Genomic DNA, 24,904 nt, shown 5'->3' with positions numbered 1-24,904 from the left:
ACAGGATAATTTGGATGTTGTGTGACTTACCCTGACTAGATTGAGGGTCTTTGCTTGGACAGGAAGTAACGTGACTGCCAACCAAAGACCCCATTTCTAACAATTTCCTTTTTTGAAACGTCATCAGAATTCATCAACAAAATTATCAGTACAATGCAAAGCATGAAGCACGTTTCATATAATTTGATCCCTATTCAAAGGTATGGAGACTGAGAGAAAAGCATTAGATAGAACCCATGAAGAGCTCTGAATTAGAGATGTGGAAGCATGAAGATTATAGCATACATTTCAGATCATAAGAAGAACTTCCCAAAAGAAGAGGTTCAAGAAACTCACTAGAGTCTCGGAGCAGCATAGATTTAGGCATGGGAATCAAGGGTCTCTCAGAATAAATCTGAGAAGCATCAGCAAAGAGATTCTGAAAAGTGAAAGGTCTTGGGTCTGAAACACGCATTTATAATGTTTTGATGTAATTTTTTCTCTACATTTTGTAGCCATCTTTCAGCAGCTTATCCAATCAGGCAGCAGTGTCAACATGGGGACAGGACAGCTTCTGTCATCTAAGCAATCTAAAACAAAGGGCTCCTAAACATTAGATACAGATGTGCGAGGAGAGCCATGTCAGGAGCTCCCGTCCTGCTCCCCGGCTAATGTTGAGGCATCTGAGGCATCGGAGAGAGCAACGCGTCATCAGAGGATGCGGTATTGGAGCTGTCCGGCTGTTTGGCTCCTGGTTTTAGCTCCTGCGAGTATCAAGGGAGAGTCTTCACACTGAGACACAGGCGCGATGCAGGCAGTAAGTGCGAAGGTTTCCATGAGCCTGCTTCGCCAGCCAGAGGAGTCCGTGAACACCCCTCCCTCCCCAGCCTCAGAATCAGAGCGTATCTTCAACCGGGAATCGCAATAGGGAACCCAGAAAGCAGCTCGAACTTCGACGACAGAGGCCAGGCAGGGGTGAATAAACTTTGATAAAAACTGGCACAGCAGTAAAGTGGAGGGAGGCGCGGCATCGTGAAAAGTGACAGAATTACCCCCCCCCCCCCCCCCCAGAGAGATGGACACTAGGCCCTCTTTCAGGGTCACCACCAGCATGGCATGCTACAGAAGAGGCCCACGCAGGCGTGGGTGCAGTTTCTGGCATCTAAGCTGGTGCAAATAAGTAAATAAGGGGGGGCTCTGTCATATTTTGTGGAGAACAATACCCAACGTAATGAAAAGGATTGCTCGTCAATTCCAGCCTAACGCACGTGCTACTGGTAAAATATGAAGGTGGCACTACGTCCCACTTCATTGGATAAAACTTCCAGCCCAGTCTCTACCTTATCAGTGGTACAACCCCTTTCTCAAACACCACTTTATTCCTTCACATCTCAAGCTGTTTCTAAAGCAAAAAGCTCCATCAAGGAGTGCAAGGAGCTGGTAATTGGTAGCCAGATAAGGGGCAACTTGCAGATCCTGAGCGATAACCTTAGCCTGTCACATGACTTGCGCCTTTCCGAACAGATGAAGCACGGTCATACAAGCACCCAACAAAATAGGAATGGGCAACTACAGATGTATCCGCTATTTACCTAAACCATATCCAAAGAGTTTGAAGAACCCCCTAAACTAGCACCTCCAGTGGAGCACCTAATGGGAGGGGGCAGGTGATAGAGCGTTACGACCTAATAAATTACCTGTATCTGAACGCTCTTAGGCCGATGAATCTTTTGACCAAGTGGGGCTCTCTTCACCGAGAGTAATCAATTTAATCAAATCAATAATCAATAACGTACATAAGCAATACCCTGATCAACATAACACTTCACAATTAATCCAGAAAACATTTTGGCGAACCATGACCTTTCGGCCATGAATAACCACACCAGTTTATTCAAAGTTAATGAATTTATTTCCCTATATTAACAAAGCTAGCACGATATAAATGTGTCTCAACACCAAATGATATATGTATATGAACATTAATAGCTGTCCATAACGACGAAACAGATGCAATCTATGCAGCATTTGAATAACAATGCATTCGATAATAGCAATGCAAACCACTAAAACTATAATCTGTAATGAGCTAATAGCATACATTGGTCAGCATAACAAGGTCTCAAATTGCATCGTGCGACAAATGAATCCTCCTCTAACCTCAAATTAGCATCTGCATGTGGGACTTCATGCAAAAACAATTTAGCAACGTTAATTTGGAAAACTCCTAGCTAGGGCTCTTATCAAAATCAGCAGTTGGTTACCTAAAAGAAACACAATGCAATTGTACAATTTCCTTTCATATTTACCAAATTCAATCAGCATTCAAGGAAGTCTTCGTCTCACAGGTACCGGTTTCGATCAGCATGGGACGGGGCAAAGGGGCAGGGTGGACGGGGCAATTGCCTCACAGCGGCAAGATAAAAGGACAAAACTACTACTTCATGCAAAGGGACGAATCAAAGTTAAAGTCTCTAGGGCGAGAATTTCTTAAAGTCTCTTTCTCTCGATTAGAGAAAGCATCAAAGTCTCTTTCAAAATGGCGTCGCAGCAAGATGGGCCATAATAGCTGAATGGCTGGCAAATGGCTGGTGAAGTTCGTAATGGCTATTAATGGCTACTTTCTTCTTGTGCACCTGGTTTAAATAGACAACAGTTCAAGTCCAGTAGGGTCTTCCATTGGAGAGTTCATAGGTTGGCTTCAAATTGTCCAATCAAAAACTACAGTTCACAAGCTTCTACCTAAGCATACATTATCCTTGGAGTCGGGAACGTAAGTTGCAACATATTTTACCAATTAACTCACTTTCAGAGCTTCCATTGTCTGCACCTGCAGATTGACCTTGGAGCAAAGAGAAGATGCCAGGCTGGCACGAAACCTTAAAGATAAGCATGTGAACCGATCTCACTGGAAAAGTACAGCTTCAAGCAAGAATACACGTTTTATTAGCACATTGGAAAAATACGAGCATCTAAACCGTGAGACAGGCAACTAGGCCGAAGCCTCCACTAAAGTTATGCTAAGCTAAAACATTTCTAACAAGCAAATCATGGCACACGTTTACGGTTATGTCAGATTAGTACAATTCTAATACATCACGTTATATAAAGCACGCTTATAAATGTTGGCAAACTATTCTGAGGGCACATTTGTTCCTGTACAATCTTTATTAGTTCGGTTAAAGTCACACTTAATTATTGCAGTACTACGTTTAAGCGCTAATAAATGTAAAACCTTCATTTCTGCGTCATCAATCCCTCCTCTGATGACTACTTGTCATCACACAAAACTATTCCCACAAATTTTATTCCATTAAAATTCTGTCAGTTCTCTTTGCCTTTTAGTTCCCCTTGTTCTTGCTTTGTATTCTTCTGCCATTCTTTTCATCATTTTCTCTTCCTTCCTTCTTTTAATTCTTGCCATAATCATTATTATTCCCCTTTTTATTCCCCAAATTCCAAAGATACAAATCAGTACTATTAATATTCCCTGTATTATTTTTAGTAATATTCCATTCCAAATGCCACCAAGCCAATTTCCCACTGAAGCAATTCCCTTTCCAACTTTCTCCCACACTCCTGGTTCTTTCAATTCCTTCAAATCTGCACTCTCTTTTGTTAGATTTGCAAGCATTGTTTTAATTTTCACACTGTTGTCTGGAATATACGTACAACAGTGACGCGCACCAAGCATTTTGCAAACGCCGCCATCCTTTGCTAAAAGAATGTCTAGGGCAAGCCTGTTTTGAAGAGTCATAGCTCTTTCTGCTGCAAGTTCAGCATCTATCAGGATTATAGCACCTGAAAACTTTGTCAACATGTTATCCACTATAGTAGACAACTTTCTTATTTTGATGGAATTCAACACAACTCCCAATGAAGGAATCATGGCTCCAAATATATCTCCTACCACAGCAGCTGCGGTCTCTCTTTTCTGGATACGATGAGATCCAGGCGTCTTTGGAATCACCGATAGGTCATCCAGTTGATAAACCTTTGGGAACACTATACCCAAATAACATCTCCCCCACCATCCTTTAGGAAGACGATAATAGGCATTATGCCCACAAATGTAATATACACCCGGTATGACAGGGTCAAGTCCGTTCAGCATGAATGTCCATTTGGCCTTAAAGATAAACGTATGTTTGCATTCACTCGCTCCCACAAAAATGTTATCATAATAAGATTCACCTCGATATATACAAAATTTCCCTACATGCCAAGCATCTAAAGCTATTCTCCCTTGTGTTTTTATTGCGGCAAAAGCATAATGATCTACTGAAGTCCTCTTACTTAGCTCTTTTTCTAATTTCGCATTCATTTGTGCCCTTCTATCATCTGTGCGATCTAAAAAGCTTATTTCTACTGCAGGGAGCAAGCAGGTAAGATTTTCCCTGTGTGCGTGAGCTGTTTCAAAAGGTTGCATTGGCTCGAAAAATTCCCTCATTATTTTTGCATCCCAATCTTTAGCAATCTGGCTTAGCTGCGTGATTATAGGAACATATGCAAAAGTAACATCATAATTTGAGTAGAAATACTGTATGTTAGTTTGACCATAAAATCTAGAAGTTACTATACTACATGTAATCCCATATGTAAGAGGCATGTGGTGATAAGTCACCCCTTCCTTTACCGATGTCGGTATCTGTGTACACACATAACAATCTTTCGCATCCATAGTCTCAACATATTCTGTTAGTAGGCGATAGAAAACATTATACGAAAGTTCCTTCTTATCATGCAAGTGTCTCTCATCTAATTCTAGTCTTTTCAATGCGGTTAGTTCATTGACAGTAACAGGAGCAGAAGTAGAAGCATCAATTTTCTCATTTTCACCCTTACCACGCGTTGCAAGCACTATTGCCATTATTATTAGTACACATGCAGTTATCAAGCCTATACACGCATATTTACAATATTTCACTCTACTGTTTTGTGTCATGATCTGTATAGAATCAGAGAGCTAGAAGCACCTATAAAGAAACGATTTAGCAATTTGTTACAAAGCTTGAACGAGCGCAATGTTCACACAGTCTTCTTCAGGAGCCCAGTCACTTATCGGTTAGCAGCATTTGTCTCAATTCGGCAATAACTCAGTCTTTTTTTTTTTTTTTCTTCAGTTAGCAACGTTGTCTCAAATCGGGTTTAAGAGTCAATCAGGGTTTCAAAGTCTTATCAAGTTAGCAAATGTCTCATCCGGTTTAGCAATGTCTCAGCTGGTTGTATCACGTTAGATTATGGCAAGCAATGTCATTTATCAGTTTTTTTCAGTCAATAGTGTCCATAAAACTTTTCTTTTCTATTGGTATCTCTTCTTCTTCGTTCTCGAGGCTAAGAGATACAAATTCGTCGGTCCAATCGTCATTGACTACATATGCCCATTCTGGACCGGAATATCTCCTGTTTGGTATCCTTTTCCTTTTCAATTTTGCATCTCTCTTTGATTCTGCCTCACTGGTACTTTCCTCTTTGGCAAAGTCTTTTTCTTCACTTGATGTTGGTAACACGACAGACACTTCCTTTCTTTTCTCTTTCACTTTTGGCCCTTCACCGTCGTTCAACTTTTCTCTAGTCTTTACTTTTACTGGTGATATACTAGGTCTTTTCTTTGCACTGTGTCCACTTGATGGACCTGCGATCTCCCCTGGGGAAGTTTGAACAGTTTCGTTCTGTTCTGCCTTGTCCCCTCCTTCTGGGGAGTCAATCACGTTTTCCTTTTCTTTTTCTGTACCGTCTGCTTCTGGGAAAGCCCTCCTCTGATCAGGCTCTCCTGCTTCTTCACCTCTTTCGAGCCCTTTGTCACCGTTACTTTCTTCAGGCTCTTTGTCACTTTCAGCTGCTTCAGGCTCTTGGTTACCTTCAGCTGCTTCAGGCTCTTTGTTACCTTCAGCTGCTTCGTCACCGTCTGAGGTTTCTCCTTGGTCTTCCCCAAGTGAATCGGTTGCTTTGTCCTCAGAGAATATTTCTCTCTCCTCTGTTTCTGCCTGTTCGCTTCTAGTTCTGTTTTGCTCTGTCTCAGCGCTTGGCACTTTGTTATCAGGAACTGGCAGTTTCAGCGCTTCAACTTCCTCATCTGTGGGACACAACACTTTCTTTGTGTGACTGGCGTGGATCCAGTTGGGAACTCCCGCACACTTCACAGCGGTAGTTGTCGTCAGGATCACTTGGAAAGGGCCTTTCCAACGGGGTTCCAGACACGACTTCCTCACGTGCTTCTTTACCACGACCCAGTCACCTGCTTTCAGTGTGTGTCCTGGACCTTGGATCGGTGGCAAGGTGGTTGCTTCCACCTGGTGAGAAAAAGAGCGAACCACGTCAGCCAGACCCTTGCAGTAGTCTAACACCATATCATCTGTAATATTCAAAAGCGCGTTTGCGGGAACTGCAGGAAGTCTCATGGCCCTGCCCATGAGAATTTCGTGCGGGGACAATCCAGTCTTTCTGTCAGGGGTGTTTCTCATTGACATTAACACCAAAGGCAATGCGTCAGGCCATTTCAAATTTGTCGATGCACATATTTTCGCCATTCTCGATTTCAGTGTACCATTCATCTGTTCCACCAGTCCTGAGGCTTCAGGGCGATAGCTACAATGCAGTTTTTGCTCAATGTTCAGCGCTGCGCAAAGTAACTTTATCACCTCGTTATTGAAGTGACTTCCTCTATCTGATTCTAAAGAGATCGGGAATCCGAAACGTGGTATTAACTCCCTCAACAATAGTTTTGCAACTGTAAGGCTGTCATTCCTACGTGTGGGGTATGCCTCAATCCAGTGACTAAAAATGCACACAATCACCAACACATACTTCAGACCTCCATGCACAGGCATCTCAATAAAGTCCATCTGCATTCGGCTGAACGGGCCACCTGCCCTACCGATGTGGCTCACGTTCACAACCGTTCCCTTTCCTGGGTTCATCTGCTGACAAATGACACATCGATGGCAGACTGCTTCTGCCACTTGACGGAATCTGGGGTTAAACCAATCAGTTTTGAACAATCTTATCATGGCATCTCTCCCTAGGTGAGCCTGCCCATGATAGAACCGCGCTAGCTGCGATAAGAGACAATTTGGTAAGACAAATTTTCCCTCATTTGAAACCCATAACTCATCTGGTCTCTTTGTGCATTGTGCCTTAATCCAGGAAACTCTTTCATCCTCCCTTACGCTATTCTGTAATGCTTTTAGTTCATCCATTGTATCCACGACCTTCAAGGCAAATGCTTCAGCTGGTTCGAGCTCTGGTTCATTTATCGAATTCCATTCATCCCTGAGCAATATACAGTTCAAGGCACAAAATCTTGCGACTTGATCCGCATATGCATTTCCCAGGGAAACATAGTCCTGTCCTTTTGTATGAGCACTACACTTTACCACTGCAATTTCGGCTGGCATCTGAATGGCGTGTAACAATTCCCTTATCCTCTCCCCGTTTTTCACTGGGGACCCTGAATAAGTCAGGAAACCTCTCTGTGACCATAGTTGCCCAAAGTCGTGCACTATTCCAAACCCGTACTGACTATCAGTGTAAATGGTAACCTTCATCAATGTAGACAGTTGACATGCTCTTGTAAGGGCTACAAGCTCTGCTACTTGTGCGGAATAGACTCCTTGAAGCCAGGACGCTTCCAAGACACCTGTTACAGTACATACAGCATATCCTGCTTTCAATATTCCCAATGCATCTCTTAAACATGACCCATCAACAAAAACAATTTGGTCATTTTCATCAAGCTTAGTATCCTTGATGTCAGGTCGGGGTTTTGTGCAAAATTCAGTCACCTGAAGGCAGTCATGCTCGACGTCTTCAGCATTCTCAATTTCAGCATTTTCACCAGGAAGCAAGGTTGCTGGATTCAACGTAGTGCACCTTTTTAGCTGCACATTCGGTGAGCCCAGAATTATTGTTTCATACCTTGTGAGTCTTGCTCCAGTCATGTGTTGCGTTCGGGAGCGGGTCAAAAGTATCTCAGCTGAGTGAGGGACCATGACTGTTAATGGGTGTCCCATCACTATTCCTTCACTCTGAGTGAGGCTGATACCAACTGCTGCTACGGCGCGCAAACACCCAGGCAGTGCTGCTGCGACCGGATCCAAAGTAGCTGAAAAATACGCTACTGGTCTGTTTATGCCACCATGGGCTTGGGTCAAGACAGACAAAGAACATGCATCACGTTCATGACAAAACAATGTGAAAGGCTTTGTGTAATCAGGCATACCTAAAGCTGGAGCCCTACACATGCATTCTTTCAATTCAATAAAAGCATCCATCTCATCTCCTTTCAGCTCAATTTCATCCAAGGCATCCTTCTGGGTCAGTTTCAGTAAAGGCTTTGCTAGAGTTGAAAAGTTGGGAATCCACTGGCGACAGTAGCTCACCATCCCCAAAAACTTCCTCACCTCCCTCCTCGTCTTTGGTGGACTCATTTGAAGTACACTTGTTATTCTTTCCTTCATTATTCTCCGTGACCCTTTCTCTATTTGGTGACCCAAGTATTTCACTTTCTTCTGACAGAACTGCAACTTTGAAGGAGACACCTTGTGTCCATTCCTTCCCAAATGGTTCAGTAGAGCAATGGTGTCGGCTGTGCAGCCACTTTCTGTCTTAGATGCGATCAGTAAGTCATCAATGTACTGTACTAGGGTTGACTCGAATGGCAATTCTAACGCTTCCAAGTCCTTCTTTAGAATCTGATTGAAAATTGACGGTGACTCAGAAAACCCTTGAGGAATTCGACACCAACTGTAAACTCTGTCTAAGAATTTGAAACAAAAGAGAAATTGGCTGTCCTCGTGAAGAGGCACCGAAAAGAATGCTTGTGACAAGTCGATGACTGAGAACCACTCGGCATCGCAAGGAATTTGAAACATTATCACAGCTGGATTCGGTACTACAGGGCAACATTTAACTACGATGTCATTTATTTTCCTCAAGTCCTGCACAATTCGGACCTTTCCACTCGGCTTTATTAGTCCCATGATTGGTGAATTACATGGACTGCTTAACACTTCTTTCAGTACTCCCTGTTTTACAAACTCGTCAATGAGTTGGGCGACTTTCATGAGGGTGTCTTGTGCCATGTGGTATTGTGGGGTCTGGGGAAAGGATACATTGGGTTTTACGGTCACTTTCACTGGTTCCACTCCTTTCACCAATCCCACCTCTTTTCCTGTCATATCCCACGCTTCCTTTCCGACTGTTTCCCGTAATTCAGCTGGAATATCTTCTTCAGTTATCATCGGAAAAAGGTTAATCAGAGGATATTCTTCATCGACAGTTTCCATCTCATCCCCTTCTACACTGTCCTCTTCTTCCCCATCACTGCTCGTCTGAATTCTGATTCCATCGTGTGAACACATAATCGAACATCCCAATTTGCACAATAGGTCTCTCCCTAACAGTGCTATCGGGCTTGAGTCACATACCACAAAATTATGTAACCCTTGATAGTTACCAATGCTGACTGGTACTGGGTCTGTGATTGGGTTCGTCAGGTGCCTGTTTGCTACTCCCACCACTTGAACTGTCCTCCCTGAGAGTGGCAAATTTGGTACTTCAATGCTCCTAACAGTTGAACGTGTGGCTCCTGTGTCAACCAAGAATGAAACACGATGACCCATGACTCTTCCCTCTACATATGGACCCTTTTGATCAACTTCCAAGGATGCTGCAAGCACACAATTTCCCTCCTCATCTGAACTTTCACTCTCCCATACATTGTTTATTCCATTCTCACTGTGTAATGGGAACTGTTGTACTGTGCCATTTGTACTCATCACCTGACTCGAGACCTGTGGAGGAAGCATCACTTGCTGCTGACTCACTGGTGCCAAGGGTATTTGCATTTGCTGATTAGGTACCATGGGTAACTGCTGTTGCATTGGCTGCATTTGCGTCATCTGCATACGGGGCATCTGCCTCTGCTGCGGCTGCATAGGCTGTAATCCCTGCAGCTGATTTATGGTCTGAAAATTTGGGTTTGGACCTCTCATTTTCGGTCCCCTCATTGTCTGGAATGCATTGACATCATTGTTTTGCTGACCAACACCTGCACCTTCCTGCACCACCATCGGGCACTCGCGTTTCCAATGTCCGACGATCCCGCACACGTGACACGGCATCACCCTTTTCATTGCCTGCACACCATTCGGATTCGTAACAGTGTTCAAATCCGGACCATTACTCCCAAAACCTCCTCTGCCTCTGGCCTGTGGCTGAAACACCATATTTCCCTGCGGCTGCGGCTGCGGTACCTGCTGTTGGAACCCTTGCAACCCTTGCAAGCCTTGCAGACCTGTCTGAGCTGCTTTAAGTTGCATCACCATCACTTTCTCTTTCAACCTTTTCTGTTTCACCTCAATTTCGTCGCTACAGTATTTCGCATAATTCAACACCTCATCAATCGGTTTCGACTGCCAACAAATCAAATGCGTCTTTATCATCTGACTTATCTCTGGTCTCAGCCCTTCCACAAATCTAAACACAAAATGAAGCATGTCCTTCGCCTCTATTGTTTCCGTGCCACTGTAGTTCTTGAACGCCTTCAACAACCTCTCATAGTAACCATGAATCGACTCTTTAGCCTCTTGGGCAGTTCGATCAATCTTCTGCCAATCCACATTTTTCGCGGCAACCTTCGTCTTCAAATGCTCAATCACCTTATAGTACAAGCTCATTACCATAGGTGATGGTGCACCCGTATCCCTGTCTCTCTCTGGTTCACTTGTCGGCCAACCTACAGCCCTTTTGCAGTCTTCCCACAAATCTGCCGGAACCACAATCTCAAAGAGGGTGTTCAGGTCTTCCCAAAGACATTTTGCAAGCTTCACAAACCTATCAGTCTGTTGATACCATTCAATCGGCTTCTCTCTCAGTTTGGGAAAATCATCCGTAAAAGACTGAATGTCGCTTCTGTGCCACGGTACATGTATTAATTTTCCCCCTGCTGTCTCCCTCATTGGTAACATGGTTATTGCATCACTACTCTGTGGTCTTTTCTCGTTGTGCTCTGGGACACTGTCTTTCTTCTTTTCCTTTTTCTTTGCCCACCTGCTTTCCCATTTGTCTAAGCACCTCCACACTTGTGCACTCTGCAGCAATTCTCTAAGGTGCGTTTTCATGCCTGCTGACCTCATGTGTTCAAAGTCTGTGGACCTGAAATCCAATCTATAGCTCCTGCTCAAGTGTTTTGTCTTGTCTATGTCAACCCCGTTTTTGTCAGCTATTTCTTGCAAGCTTCTATGTACCTTGTTCACTTCTCTCGTAATCCTGGGACATAGATACCTCAGCTCTTCTTCCGAGTAGGACTCTAACCTATTCACACCCATAGTCCCTTCCACCAATTCTTCTGCTTCCATGTTCAACCTGACCCTATTCAGATAGTCCTCTTCTCCCTTCCCACTGGCTGAGCTTTGTGTGGAATTTAGACTGTTGAACCACTGTGTCAGCTGTTGCGCATTCAGCCCCATCAGTGTAGCATTCACATCGACTGCCATTGATGGTTGCGGCAACTTTTCAGTGTTCGATGATAGCGGTATCATCAGTGGGGGACTCGACCTCACCACTGTTGACTGAGCACATATGGGACTAAACTCCATCAAGGACCCAGATCCAGTTGGCTGAGCCACTATCGGAGTTGTCTCTGGAGTGTTTTCTATGCACCTCCTTTCCGTCCCACTCTGCACCATTGATCCTTGACCGCTCATACCTGAGTTAGGCTGAACGTACAAAGGTACCGGTGGACCTACAGTAATGGGTAGGGATATCGCATCTGGGTTCTGTCCATTCCCCAGGTTCTGAGGCATGTTCATTCCCACACTATGGGTCATCATTGCCGGCATGCCCGTCTGACTTCCCGTCATCTGAGCATGTGCGGTTCCCCCCTGCATCTGCTTTTGAGGCATCAAAAACTGAGTTGATTCAGCTTGTGCCAATGTTGGGTTGCGACCATTCTGTACTCCCATTACGGTTGGATCTAGAATCATTCCCGTACCGTTGTCACTGCTGTAATACCTTGGGACCTGCGGCTGATAATTTTCTGCTGTTTTCAATGTAGGCACATCTGGATATATTCTCCTGACCTGCGGTATCTGCGGGGTGAACAGTAAACTCGGGTCCTTAGATCCCGATGGCGTTTCTGAACTCTGAGTTTCATTATTCTGTACCGGTGCCGGAGGGGCAGAACTGGTACTTGGACCTTTTTCACTCTCTACATAAGGTGGTGGACGGTCGTTCAGCAATTGCATGATGAACTCCTCATCATCTGACTCGTCTTCTCTATCTTTGGAACACCTCCTGTTTGTCTTACAGGTAGCTTTCTTGCCTGTCGCCTCTTCTTCCTTAGCAATTGCGGGAAACAATTTTATCCCCTGCAATATATCTGACCTCCACACCTTCTGTGCATTATCCCACCTAGCGTCCGCTAGTGTCTTTTCTGCCTTTCTTATCCTGGTTTCGAACTTCTTTTGCTGTTGCTGTCTAGCCATTAGTTCCCAAATCGCTAGAGCCTCAAACTGTGCTGGCCTTGGAGGTACCTTCATGTCGTACATCGCGAATCTCAAATTCTCTAGGATCCTTATATTGAATGTCCCATGGATCGGGAACGCTACGCTCCCATGTTTCTCTGTCAGCTTGTGCCATTGCTTTAGCCAAAGGCACGGAGCTACCCCCCTTTCCTCCATTACAATGTAAGCTGGTGTACCTTCGGGTGGCGTCTCCTCTCCTACGCTCGCTTTAATGTAAGACTCCCCCTTCATCGCACTCTTTAATGCTTTCAAAAATTTCATTTTCTCGTCTTTTATTTCACAAAGTTTGTAATCAATAAGTGACTTTAATTCCCGGAATACTCTTCGCTTGCCTTTCCCCTTCCAATCGAGCCCCACGGACTGCGTCCAATCCGTGCGCGACCCTTCTCTGCAACCAACCTATCCCAGCGCGGCTCCTAGTGACGTCACACTCACACACACTGCGGCTGACAAAGCCTCGCGTCTAGTCCTCCTTCACTCAGCTCCTCTCGTAACGACTTCTAGCATGTATCGCGAGCAACCAAATAAAAATAAAACAGATCTGTCGGTTTACTACAGGAAGGGTAACACAATCGCTTCAGGACCTTAGGGATTTTTCACTAGCCTCGGCAGTTATTCCATCTTTCTCGGTCCCCACTTTCGCAAGCAAATCTGACCCGCAGACTCTGCTCTCAACTTGTCAATGATCTATTCTAGTGCACTTAGAATTTGTCAAAGCCCGAAGTCGAAGTTTTCTTTCACTCCCTTAACACACGTACCGACTCGTTGACCACGCCCGGTCAACCTATTAAACCGACCAGACCACAACATAAAACAAGTGTCTCATACACTTTTCAACATACTCCGGAGTCTCTTGACCTCGCAGGGCCCGTCTCAACAACAACAACCACGTGGACCTTTTTCTGCACAAAGCGCCACATGCACATGAAGTTCGACGACTTCCCTACTCTCACACTCGGAGTCGCACCTCTGCTATTCTTCTAAAATCCTTGCAACCTTTTCAAACAATCTGCGGCAATAAGCTGTGCAAGCGCAAAATCCTAACTTCACTCATACCGTCACTAGTACCGCCAACCTCACACCTCCATTCTCTCCATTCGCAAGCTCCGAGATCCCGGGAAAGTCGCGGGGGACTTAGCCCATCATCATTCTCTCAATCTGTTTTACCCAAGAAAATCTAATTCAACTTCTCGAGTGGGGTCCCAAAGGGCGTAACCGTTAATTCAACACCATATACCTCTCGAGTGGGGTCCCAAAATGCCAAACCATCCTCTGCTACCATCTACTGATAGAGCGTTACGACCTAATAAATTACCTGTATCTGAACGCTCTTAGGCCGATGAATCTTTTGACCAAGTGGGGCTCTCTTCACCCAAGAGTAATCAATTTAATCAAATCAATAATCAATAACGTACATAAGCAATACCCTGATCAACATAACACTTCACAATTAATCCAGAAAACATTTTGGCGAACCATGACCTTTCGGCCATGAATAACCACACCAGTTTATTCAAAGTTAATGAATTTATTTCCCTATATTAACAAAGCTAGCACGATATAAATGTGTCTCAACACCAAATGATATATGTATATGAACATTAATAGCTGTCCATAACGACGAAACAGATGCAATCTATGCAGCATTTGAATAACAATGCATTCGATAATAGCAATGCAAACCACTAAAACTATAATCTGTAATGAGCTAATAGCATATATTGGTCAGCCTAACAAGGTCTCAAATTGCATCGTGCGACAAATGAATCCTCCTCTAAACTCAAATTAGCATCTGCATGTGGGACTTCATGCAAAAACAATTTAGCAACATTAATTTGGAAAACTCCTAGCTAGGGCTCTTATCAAAATCAGCAGTTGGTTACCTAAAAGAAACACAATGCAATTGTACAATTTCCTTTCATATTTACCAAATTCAATCAGCATTCAAGGAAGTCTTCGTCTCACAGGTACCGGTTTCGATCAGCATGGGACGGGGCAAAGGGGCAGGGTGGACGGGGCAATTGCCTCACAGCGGCAAGATAAAAGGACAAAACTACTACTTCATGCAAAGGGACGAATCAAAGTTAAAGTCTCTAGGGCGAGAATTTCTTAAAGTCTCTTTCTCTCGATTAGAGAAAGCATCAAAGTCTCTTTCAAAATGGCGTCGCAGCAAGATGGGCCATAATAGCTGAATGGCTGGCAAATGGCTGGTGAAGTTCGTAATGGCTAATAATGGCTACTTTCTTCTTGTGCACCTGGTTTAAATAGACAACAGTTCAAGTCCAGTAGGGTCTTCCATTGGAGAGTTCATAGGTTGGCTTCAAATTGTCCAATCAAAAACTACAGTTCACAAGCTTCTACCTAAGCATACATTATCCTTGGAGTCGGGAACGTAAGTTGCAACATATTTTACCAATTAACTCACTTTCAGAGCTTCCATTGTCTGCACCTGCAGATTGACCTTGGAGCAAAGAGAAGATGCCAGGCTGGCACGAAACCTTAAAGATAAGCATGTGAACCGATCTCACTGGAAAAGTACAGCTTCAAGCAAGAATACACGTTTTATTAGCACATTGGAAAAATACGAGCATCTAAACCGTGAGACAGGCAACTAGGCCGAAGCCTCCACTAAAGTTATGCTAAGCTAAAACATTTCTAACAAGCAAATCATGGCACACGTTTACGGTTATGTCAGATTAGTACAATTCTAATACATCACGTTATATAAAGCACGCTTATAAATGTTGGCAAACTATTCTGAGGGCACATTTGTCCCCGTACAATCTTTATTAGTTCGGTTAAAGTCACACTTAATTATTGCAGTACTACGTTTAAGCGCTAATAAATGTAAAACCTTCATTTCTGCGTCATCACAGGCTAGAGGCAACTCAGTACCTATTCTGCAGTCTCCATCTCCCTATAATCTACTGAATACCCAGCGACGCTCAGACCCTTATATTTCTGCTGTGTCAACAGATTCTTCACCTCCTTCGGGGTCAATTGAAATGGGGGTCACACAGGGCATCAGGAAGTGGGAAGTGGAGAAAATAGTGGGAAATATGGGCTCTTCATCTTGTTCATGTCTTGGGCATTCGGGGCTGGCTCTCCACAACCAGACGGGAGGTGTACAAGTGGGAGAAGGCTTGTCATCTACAGAGTGTCTGCTTCTTCAGATCCTTAGTGAACTTAAGGCTCTAAAATTGTTACAGGAAGAGGCAAATCAAAAGACGGAAGCCCAGCTCAGCCTCATAAACAACCACGTGCAGCCATTGAGTACTCATGTTAAGGAAGTCGAACAACGGGTCTCAGACTTAGAAGATGGTGGCTCACACATGGAAGCATCAATTGCCAAATACCAGGCTGAATTGGACGATTTGCAGATCTGGGTGGACAATGCTGAGAATCGTTCTTGTCGCTCTAACCTAAGGTTCACAGCGATACCAGAAGGGCGAGAGAATGGTCAGACGGTCATTAAATTAATCTCAGATCTGCTAAAACAATATGTTCTAACAGAGCCAGCTGACAGCAAGACGGATCTTACCATCACACAAGCCCATCGAGTTCCAACAGTCCAGTCCCCCAGTGCAAAATATCGGCAGACGATAGTGGTCAACTTTTGAGACTATCATATTAACGAAAGAATCCTTTCACTGGCCAGTAAAGCAAGGGCCTTTTCAACACCCGAGGATTACTCATTTAAAATCTTCTCTGACATGTCCGCATTTGCAGCACGGAGACACAGAGAGTTTAAAGAGCTGATTCAGTTTTTTTAGAAAATGGGGGCACCAGCTGGTCTGGTCTAGCAATCAAAATGTAAAGTTCTGTGCAAGGTACAGGCTAATATATTCCATACGGTGGAGGTGGCAAAAGCTCTGGTGAATTCTACGGAGCACATATGGGAGGGAGTTGCAGAAGCATTGCATTTGGGGATTAAGGGGGTCATTCTGACCCTGGCGGTCATTGACCGCCAGGGCCAACGACCACGGAAGCACCGCCAACAGGCTGGCGGTGCTTCCTGGCCAATTCTGACCGCAGCGGTAAAGCCGCGGTCAGAAAAGGGAAACCGGCGGTTTCCCGCCGGTTTTCCCCTGGCCAAAGGAATCCTCCATGGCGGTGCTGCAAGCAGCGCCGCCATGGGGATTCCGACCCCCTTCCCGCCAGCCGGCTGGCGGGAACGGGTGTCGTGGGGCCCCTGGGGGCCCCTGCAGTGCCCATGCCACCGGCATGGGCAGTGCAGGGGCCCCCTAACAGGGCCCCAGCAAGATTTTCAGTGTCTGCTTGGCAGACACTGAAAATCGCGACGGGTGCCACTGCACCCGTCGCACCCCAGCAACTCCGCCGGCTCCATTCGGAGCCGGCTTCATCGTTGCTGGGTCTTTCCCGCTGGGCCGGCGGGCGGCCTTTAAAGTCAGAATGACCGCCGCGGTCATTTGACCGCGGTGCGGTCTTCTGGCGGTCTCCGCCCGGCGGGCGTCGCCCGCCTCCCGCCGGGGTCGGAATGACCCCCTAAATGTTTAAGTTAACAGGTATCTACCTGTTTGTGAAGAGCCGCAAGGTGGAGTTTGGTGGTTTTGGAGGGGCCAGACGGAAAATGCTCTCAGGGTTACATTGGGGAAACATTTCTTATGCACTGTGGTTCTAGGATTCCGAGTTGTAACATACTGATGAGGGAATACCAGGAGGAAAAATGTTTATAGTCTGCTAGTGTCCGAAAGGGGAAAGACCACGATGCCTCCCGTAAGTCGTGGTTTTTGTAGTGTCATGTCAAGGCACCACTATAAGGGTGGTGAGGTGGGGCATAGGAGCAGGCTAGTAGATCCAAGCCAGGATCACTTGATGGGATTAAGGGAGGGGAGTGTCCTGAGAGTCCCTAGATGGGAGGGCCTCAATTCTAGATCATTCAGGGAGGGAGCCGAGGTATGGGGGTGGGGCCAGGGTTCTAGTGGGGGCAGTGTGTGCGGGAGTTAAAAGGTTGAGAAAATTCAGGTATCTTCAAAAGATAGCCGGCTCTAGGATTGGCTGGAAAAGGTCTAACCACAGGCTAATTAAAGGAAATGGTAAAGTTTAAGATTATTTCTTGCAATGCAAATGGAGTAACAAATAGGCAGAAATACGGGGTAATATTAATGTGTCTGATATCATTCAACCCCAAAGTCATTTTTTTCAAGAAACACATCTAACAAGTAATAACCCCAAAATATATATTCCAAAACAGTACTCAGAGGCTCTGTTTGCATCTTCTGGGATGGCAGTAAGAGGGTTGGCAAAATACTTAAGCAATAGAGTTGATTGGATCATAATGGAAGTTATTAGAGACCCCAAAGGGAAATGGCTCTGGCTAATGTTCTACTATCAGGAGCAAAAAATAACCAAGTCAATTACTATGGGCCACTAATAGATGAAGTAGAGTCATTAGTACAACTTTATAATGTAGCAATGATTGCCATAGGCCCCTTTATTTTTGGAGGTGATTTTAACTATATTCAAGATATTACTCTAGATACCTCTAACCAAGGGAAGAGACAACTAAAACCTAAAACTAAGAGAATTATGAATACAATAAAAAAAGATTTTCATGTTAGGGATCCTTGGCGAGAAGAGTATCCTGCAGCCACCCAATATACTTGCTTTTCACATCGCTATAAAACAGCTTCACAAGTAGATTTTCTTCTAGTCTCTCATACATTGAAGAATGATGGTTCACATATATGGGTGAACGCTTTTTTCTGATCATTCAGCGGTCATGGTGACAATAGAGTTAGAGGCAGTTAGCAAGGAGAGACCCACATGGCAGTTCGATAGATCCTTACTCAGTAATCAGGAGTGGGTCGCAGATATGAGAAAATTCATACAGGAGTTCTTCCAGTTAAATCACAATTCTTCATCTTTGTTTGACGCATAAAAGGCTTTCAAAGCTACAGCTAGAGATCAGATTATTTCCTTCAAAGAATCTCTAAATCGATTCAGATGGCTATCGATAAGGCTACAGATGATTGTATGAAAGCAGGGGGGTGGGACGTGACTAGGCGTAATCCAAGTCAATACTTCAGATCTTTTTTTTTTTTTCAATAGTGTACCAATAGGAATAAATAGCTCCTATTTTTGTGAATTGGATTCCATGATACAAAGATTTATATGGAGGAAAAAAAAACAAGGGTAATGCTCTCAATCGTGCAGCTCAACAAAAACCAAGGAGGTTAGCACTTCCTAATTTTTAAGTTTATTATCAGCCCGCATTGCAAGACATATTGGCACATTATTTGGATAACAAAGAGACCCTAGAAATATTTTTGGTCAATAGAATGATTGCAGAATCAGCAATAAGTCTCCCAGCATTTATTAAAACCACTAAAAATTTTTTAAAAAACTCAATAAAAGTATATTTGTGATCTTAGTAAGAGAGCAGAGATTTTGAGTAAAACATCAAGGGGCAAAATTATACTCTGTTTGCGCCGAATGTGCTCAAACGTTGCCCCATATTTAAACTATGACGCCCGACCCCGGTGGCGTCAAATAACCTCTGTGTGCGTAATTTTTTGGATGCGGGAAACCGCCTTGCGTTAATGACATGCAAGGTAGGCGTTCCCGCCCAAAAAATGACTTTATGGCCTGTGCGCCTTATTTATACTCCTGCATCATTTTGACGCACAGGAGGGGGAGGGCCTTAAAAAACGGCACACAGCCTGATGTGCGCCATTTTTTTACGCCTGGGTGAGGGCAGGCGTTAAGGGACCTGTGGGCTCACTTCCATGGTCTCTGACCATGGAAGGAGTCCAGAAGTGCCCTTCCTTGCCCCCAGGGACACCCTCTGCCACCCTCGCCCACCCCTGGAGCACACCCATGGATGGGGGGACCCATCCCAGGTAAGTACAGGTAAGTATTTTATTTTATTTTTTTTAAGTGGCATAGGTGCGCCTAATTTGGGCCCCCTATATGCCACTGTGCCCAATGACCATGCCGAGGGGACAGAAGTGCCTTGGGCATGGCCATTGGGCAAGGGGGCATGACTCCTGTCTTTGCTAAGACAGGAGTCATTTCAATGGGGGTTGTGCGTCCAAAAATGGCGCAAGTCCGGGTTGAGGCATGATTTTTGCCTCAAACCTGACTTGCACCATTTTTGGATGCACAACCCCTATTTTCCGCTACGCTTCTGACCAGTCCGCAGCGCTGGCTAACGTCATTCCTTAAAAAAGGCGCCCGCATGGTGCATAGGAATGGCCGGTAAAAGTTTTGATGCAAACCAGCGCCAGCGCTGGTTTGCGTCAAAAAGTATAAATATGGGCCCAAATACCACCAGGTTATATTTATTTAAAACTACAGGAGTGTAAATATCTTAGCCTAAATCTTTCAGATGCGGTGATAGCCCAACGGAATAGCAAAAGTTTTAAAGAGATGAGTGATTTCCTACCAAGAGGGAGATATATAACTTGGGAGGAGGTCTCAATAAGGGTGGAGAATATGGCAGCTAGAGCTTTTGTTAGATCTCTCCACTTCCTTAGTACTAATATAGCAATAACAAGTATACAAGAACTCCCGACATGGAGGGCTCTAATTAGGAGTAAATTTGTGGGTGTAGATAACTGGAACAGATTGCTAGTAGATCACTCAGCCTGTGAATTAATTGCAGATTTTAGGTAAAACATTTTCAAAACAACGCAATGTGTAATCTCTAACAAAGATTGGAGAATAATCTTGGAATTAGGGCACAAATCTTTGAGGGCAGTTAACTATAAAAGAATGTTTTTCCTCTGTAGATGGATGGTACACTACACTCGTGAGGTGATTCATGGAATATTTCCATCAACTCTGGATCAATGTTTTCACTGCCATCAGGAGGGGAAGGGGAATTGGCTTCATATTTTTTTAGACTGCCCCAAATTAACAACCTTTTGGTTGTAGATAAACGAGGCAATAAATCATAGTTCAAACTTTCGAAATGAGGTAGAGCCAAGCTTAGTTCTGTTTTGAGTATCTAAGAAATCCAAATCATATCATCAATATTTTATTGCTATTGCTTTCGCAGTAGCTTAATCGCTAATACTGCAACATTGGCGGGCTCAAACGGTTCCTTCGCTGCAGAACTGGTGGAATAAGATGCCAAGAACTAAGAAATATGAGGAAGTGTATTCAAAATGAGTTGAGAGTATAAAAAGGTTTACAGCTATATGGCAGTATTCTGTAGAGTAGTAAGCCACACAAAGCTATGTTACCAAGAGGAATACCGGAAGGAGATGTAGGTGTAAATGTTACATAAAATGATTAGCTAAACGAGGTAATTCTTTTAAATCGAAAGGTGACTAAAGAGTTGCCACAACTGTAATGCTGATTGTGTGGTCAAGATAAACATGATAAGCACTCTGTACAACACGACTAATTGACCAATATGAAGGGATAAGCATAGGTCATAACGATGCAATCAGCCTAAGTAAATGAATTGCTCATGTTGAATGCTACCTATGTATAGTTTTTTGTTTAATATTTATACCTCAAAGGAAAATTTTAAAAAAAAGATACAGATTGCATAGATAGTTAGTTGCAAAGCTACTATAAATTCAAGCTCGGTTCATAGCGCCTCTTACTACAAGTCAAAATCAGTTCATGGTTAGGGCACTACATTACTTAGGAGATCATTCCCTTTCCCTTATGCTTCTATTGACAAAATACAGAAATTAAACTAAACATTTTAATACATTATTATATTTGATGAAAACGATGACTATGAGAAAGTTAAAGTATAACATGTGTTCTTCTCAATCTCTTGTCTCAGCTCATTTGCATCATTGAAGATTTATATCTCACATTTCCGACCTAACAAGGTAAAAGAAAAAACATGCACTTGTCAGTGGTTTTAGCTAAATAAATGTGGCAATGAAAGCTTACTGCTCACAACTGCATTTAAAATACTGCTTTTCGTTTAAGGCCTACATGTTTATTCTACATGTTAATTGCATTAATTTGTATTTAGTTAAAATGCTCCCATATTGGTTAAACCCCATAAAATGGGGAATCACTCCGTGGGGGGACAATATTTCCAACCAATAATGCCACACAGAATTCGAATTTATTTGGTTTTGAAGCATATATTTATTACTTGCTTATATGCAGCAAAGACTCATGATTTTACTGTGCAGATTTACAACATAGTAAAGTCAGGCCTAGCTCTCCCACTCAAAAAAAACAGGCGTGGAAAAGCCAACTCACTTGGAATAAGGCGAACCAGAATTCCATGAGATAATTATGTTCTGGCCGACTCATAATGAGGCCCTAAGAAAGAAGACATTGAAAGGCATTGCTGTGTTTTGGCACCACCTGCAGGCCACCTTTCCTCAGTTGTCTTCCACTAGGAGAATGCGATCAGTTTCAGCTTAGGGCAGAGAAAGGCCCCTCTTTCTCTTCACAGATGTACACATTGTGCACTATGGACTGCAGGGTTCTTTAGAGGACCAGGACCCAAGGCAACTAGTCCTGGCCTTCACCCCTTTAGTAAAAATCCCTGGGCCAATGGCATATTGTTTGTGATACTCCAGGTGTCTTACTTTTTGCAGTTTTCACGCTTTGTTTTTCTCCTTTTCATACCTGTTGCACTTCTGTGTTTAGTTGTATGCCTTTTATGCATTTGCCCTGCTCTGAAGAAAAGCTGTGCTGTGCTTTTCATTGTGAATTTAATTTCTGCATTTTATTTTTTGGAGTGTTATTTAAGCTTTTGAGGAGGTTTTGAATGTGCACTTGTCCACCATGCTAATGCCTATTTAAACAATTCTTCTTCTAAGTGATTTTATAGCATTTTTGTTTAAATCACAATGATGCTGGTAATCTTGGGACTTCAATCAATCAATAGTTTATTCGGTCCAGGTTTGGACCATTTGAGAAATTAAAAAATAATCATACATACAGAAGGATAAAAACCATAGACCATCAGGTAAAAAGAGACATTAGCAATTAGTACACTGCTTATATAAAAAAAGGGTTCATAAAACTACATAAAAAGTTACATAAATAATTAAGACAAGACTCTTAAAATAGTGTCTGGATCTTGCCCTATACAAGAAGCTAAATGCTAAAATAATACGAATCAATTGTTAAAAACATATAAACTATTGTAAGACGGATTTGTACATAAGATAAGACATAGAAACTACATACAATAGGTCCTGTTTCCAAAAGTTAGAAGTCAATCAGTGGAAAATGGAGCCCTAAGTTAGTCAGTTCTCTTAAATAAGTTGATCAGATAAATTGCATCTTGCCATTTATAAATATATATGCGCCAAGGGGCTTATGAGTCACTTCAATTGGGGTAACCCACTAGACAACATGCTCGGAGATACAGTCTTATGTCCTTCATAGATCGCACTAATGATTTCGCCCAGACTATTATGACAGGATGCTAATTCGCTAACTTCTAGACCGTTCTTCAACCAGTGGATTTAAGATCTGTAATGATTCTACTGCGGATTTTCCATGCTGCTGCCAAATATTTAGAAACAGAGCTCACTACCAGCGTGGAAGTGTCATATTTACACATTCTATATACACTGTTTCGGTTTTGTGTTGACAGTGTTTTGCACAGAGGAATAATCCACTTCCCTCGAGGGCATTTGTACAAAGGACAGAAAAATAGGACATGCTCAGAAGTTTCCTTACATAGATGGCAGTTTATGCATTTGTCAGATAAAGGACTATCGGTCGACCAGCAAGCCGTAAAGCTGTTGACTGCCAATGTTCCATATCTGAACTGAAGTAGTAAAGAGCGGGCACGGGCTGGTATAGGGAGATCCAGGAAGCTTTCAGGCAGAGGTTCGTGTTTGACCAGCAGAAACTCTGCTGTCAGCCGACCTAACCCAGTTGAGCCGAGAGATTCCTCATGAATTTTTTCCCAATATCGATCTTTGATCAGGCGTCTAGCGTTACCAGGAATCATCTCGGGATTCTCCCAATAATGGGATAGATTCAGTTTGACCCAAGCCGCTTTCATCTCCCTTAGCCACCTTACTTTTTCCCATCCGTAGCAAGGTGGCAATAGTTCTTTAACTGCTGACCTGAAGGGTTCGAGTTCTTCCGTTTTCCATAGTCTGACCCAGTACAGAAGTGGTCTTAAGCATGCTGTATCTTTAATGCTATTTAGACCCAGGTCCAGTCTTAGGGGGAGCATCGGCGAGCCCTTCCCTAGTCTGGATATGTGTCTAAGGAAATTATTTTCTTTGATTTGAAGAGTGTCCAGTTGTCTGTGAGATCCCCAAAGTTCCGCTCCATATAGGGCCACGGCACGGATTTGGGCTTTGTAAATTTCTGAGATAAGTGTCAGAGGGGGGCTTATTGCAGTGCAAGCCTTACGTCCTATCGCTCCACATCTTTGGCTGATGGTTAATGCCCCTTTCCCTATAGTTGCATCCCAACTGCCCTTATCAGATAGTCTGATGCCCAGGTAATCGTATTCCATTACCCTCTCCAGGTGAATTGAGTCCATCTTTATATTTGCTCTAAGCTTCTTGTTCGGGGCACTGTATATCATGAGTTTAGTTTTCTTAACATTTATATCTAACCCGTAATCTCTGCAGAATACCCCGAACTGGTTAACCAGATTTTGGATTCCCATAGATGATTTAGACAGGAGGATAGTGTCATCTGCATAGAGGCATGGAACTTTGTTTCCGGCCAGCTTTGGTGAATCATTAATGCAATTTGCTAAATACTTGATACAATTATTTATGTATAGAAGAAAAAGAGTAGGGGCCAAAACACACCCCTGTCTGACTCCCCTCTCGATAGCCACTGCTTCTGTTAGATCACCATCCTTACCGCTCCTGATTTGTGCATAAGTATTCTCGTGTAGTCGGGCGATAAGTTTCAAGAGGCCGTGTGGGATACCCATATTGGCTAGTGTCAGCCATAGCTGGTTTCTGGGGACCAGATCAAACGCGGCTCTAAGATCAATAAAAACTACAAAAAGGTTGCCCCCTCCTACTTCCACAGTCTTCCAATTTATTGTTAAAAATCTTAGCACCTGATCTATGGTACTAACTGCTGGCCTAAACCCTGCTTGTAGATCAGAAATGGCATTGGCTTCCAGAATTCATTCTTCTAGACGGGACAAAATTTGCTTTGCAAAAAGTTTTTGGAAGTTGTCAAGTAAGGAGATTGGACGGTAGTTGACAGGGTTAGAGGGGTTACCTTTCTTAAAGATGGGAACTATCTCTGCTCCCATCCAGGAACTTGGGACAGGTGCTCCTGCAGTTACCGCATTGGAAATGAGGTTCAGATATGGGGCCCATATATCCGGGTTTGTCTTGTATAAATCGCCTGGTATTTTATCAAGGCCGGGGGCCTTTCCCCATTTCAGTGAAACGATCGCATCCCTGGTTTCAGCCAGGGTAAATTCAATTTTGGGGGTCTCAGTAATC

The sequence above is a fragment of the Pleurodeles waltl genome, chromosome 5 (genome assembly GCF_031143425.1).
Source record: "Pleurodeles waltl isolate 20211129_DDA chromosome 5, aPleWal1.hap1.20221129, whole genome shotgun sequence".
Taxonomy (NCBI): Eukaryota; Metazoa; Chordata; class Amphibia; order Caudata; family Salamandridae; genus Pleurodeles; species Pleurodeles waltl.
The sequence above is the reverse complement of the archived record's forward strand: the minus strand, read 5'-3'. Positions refer to the sequence as shown.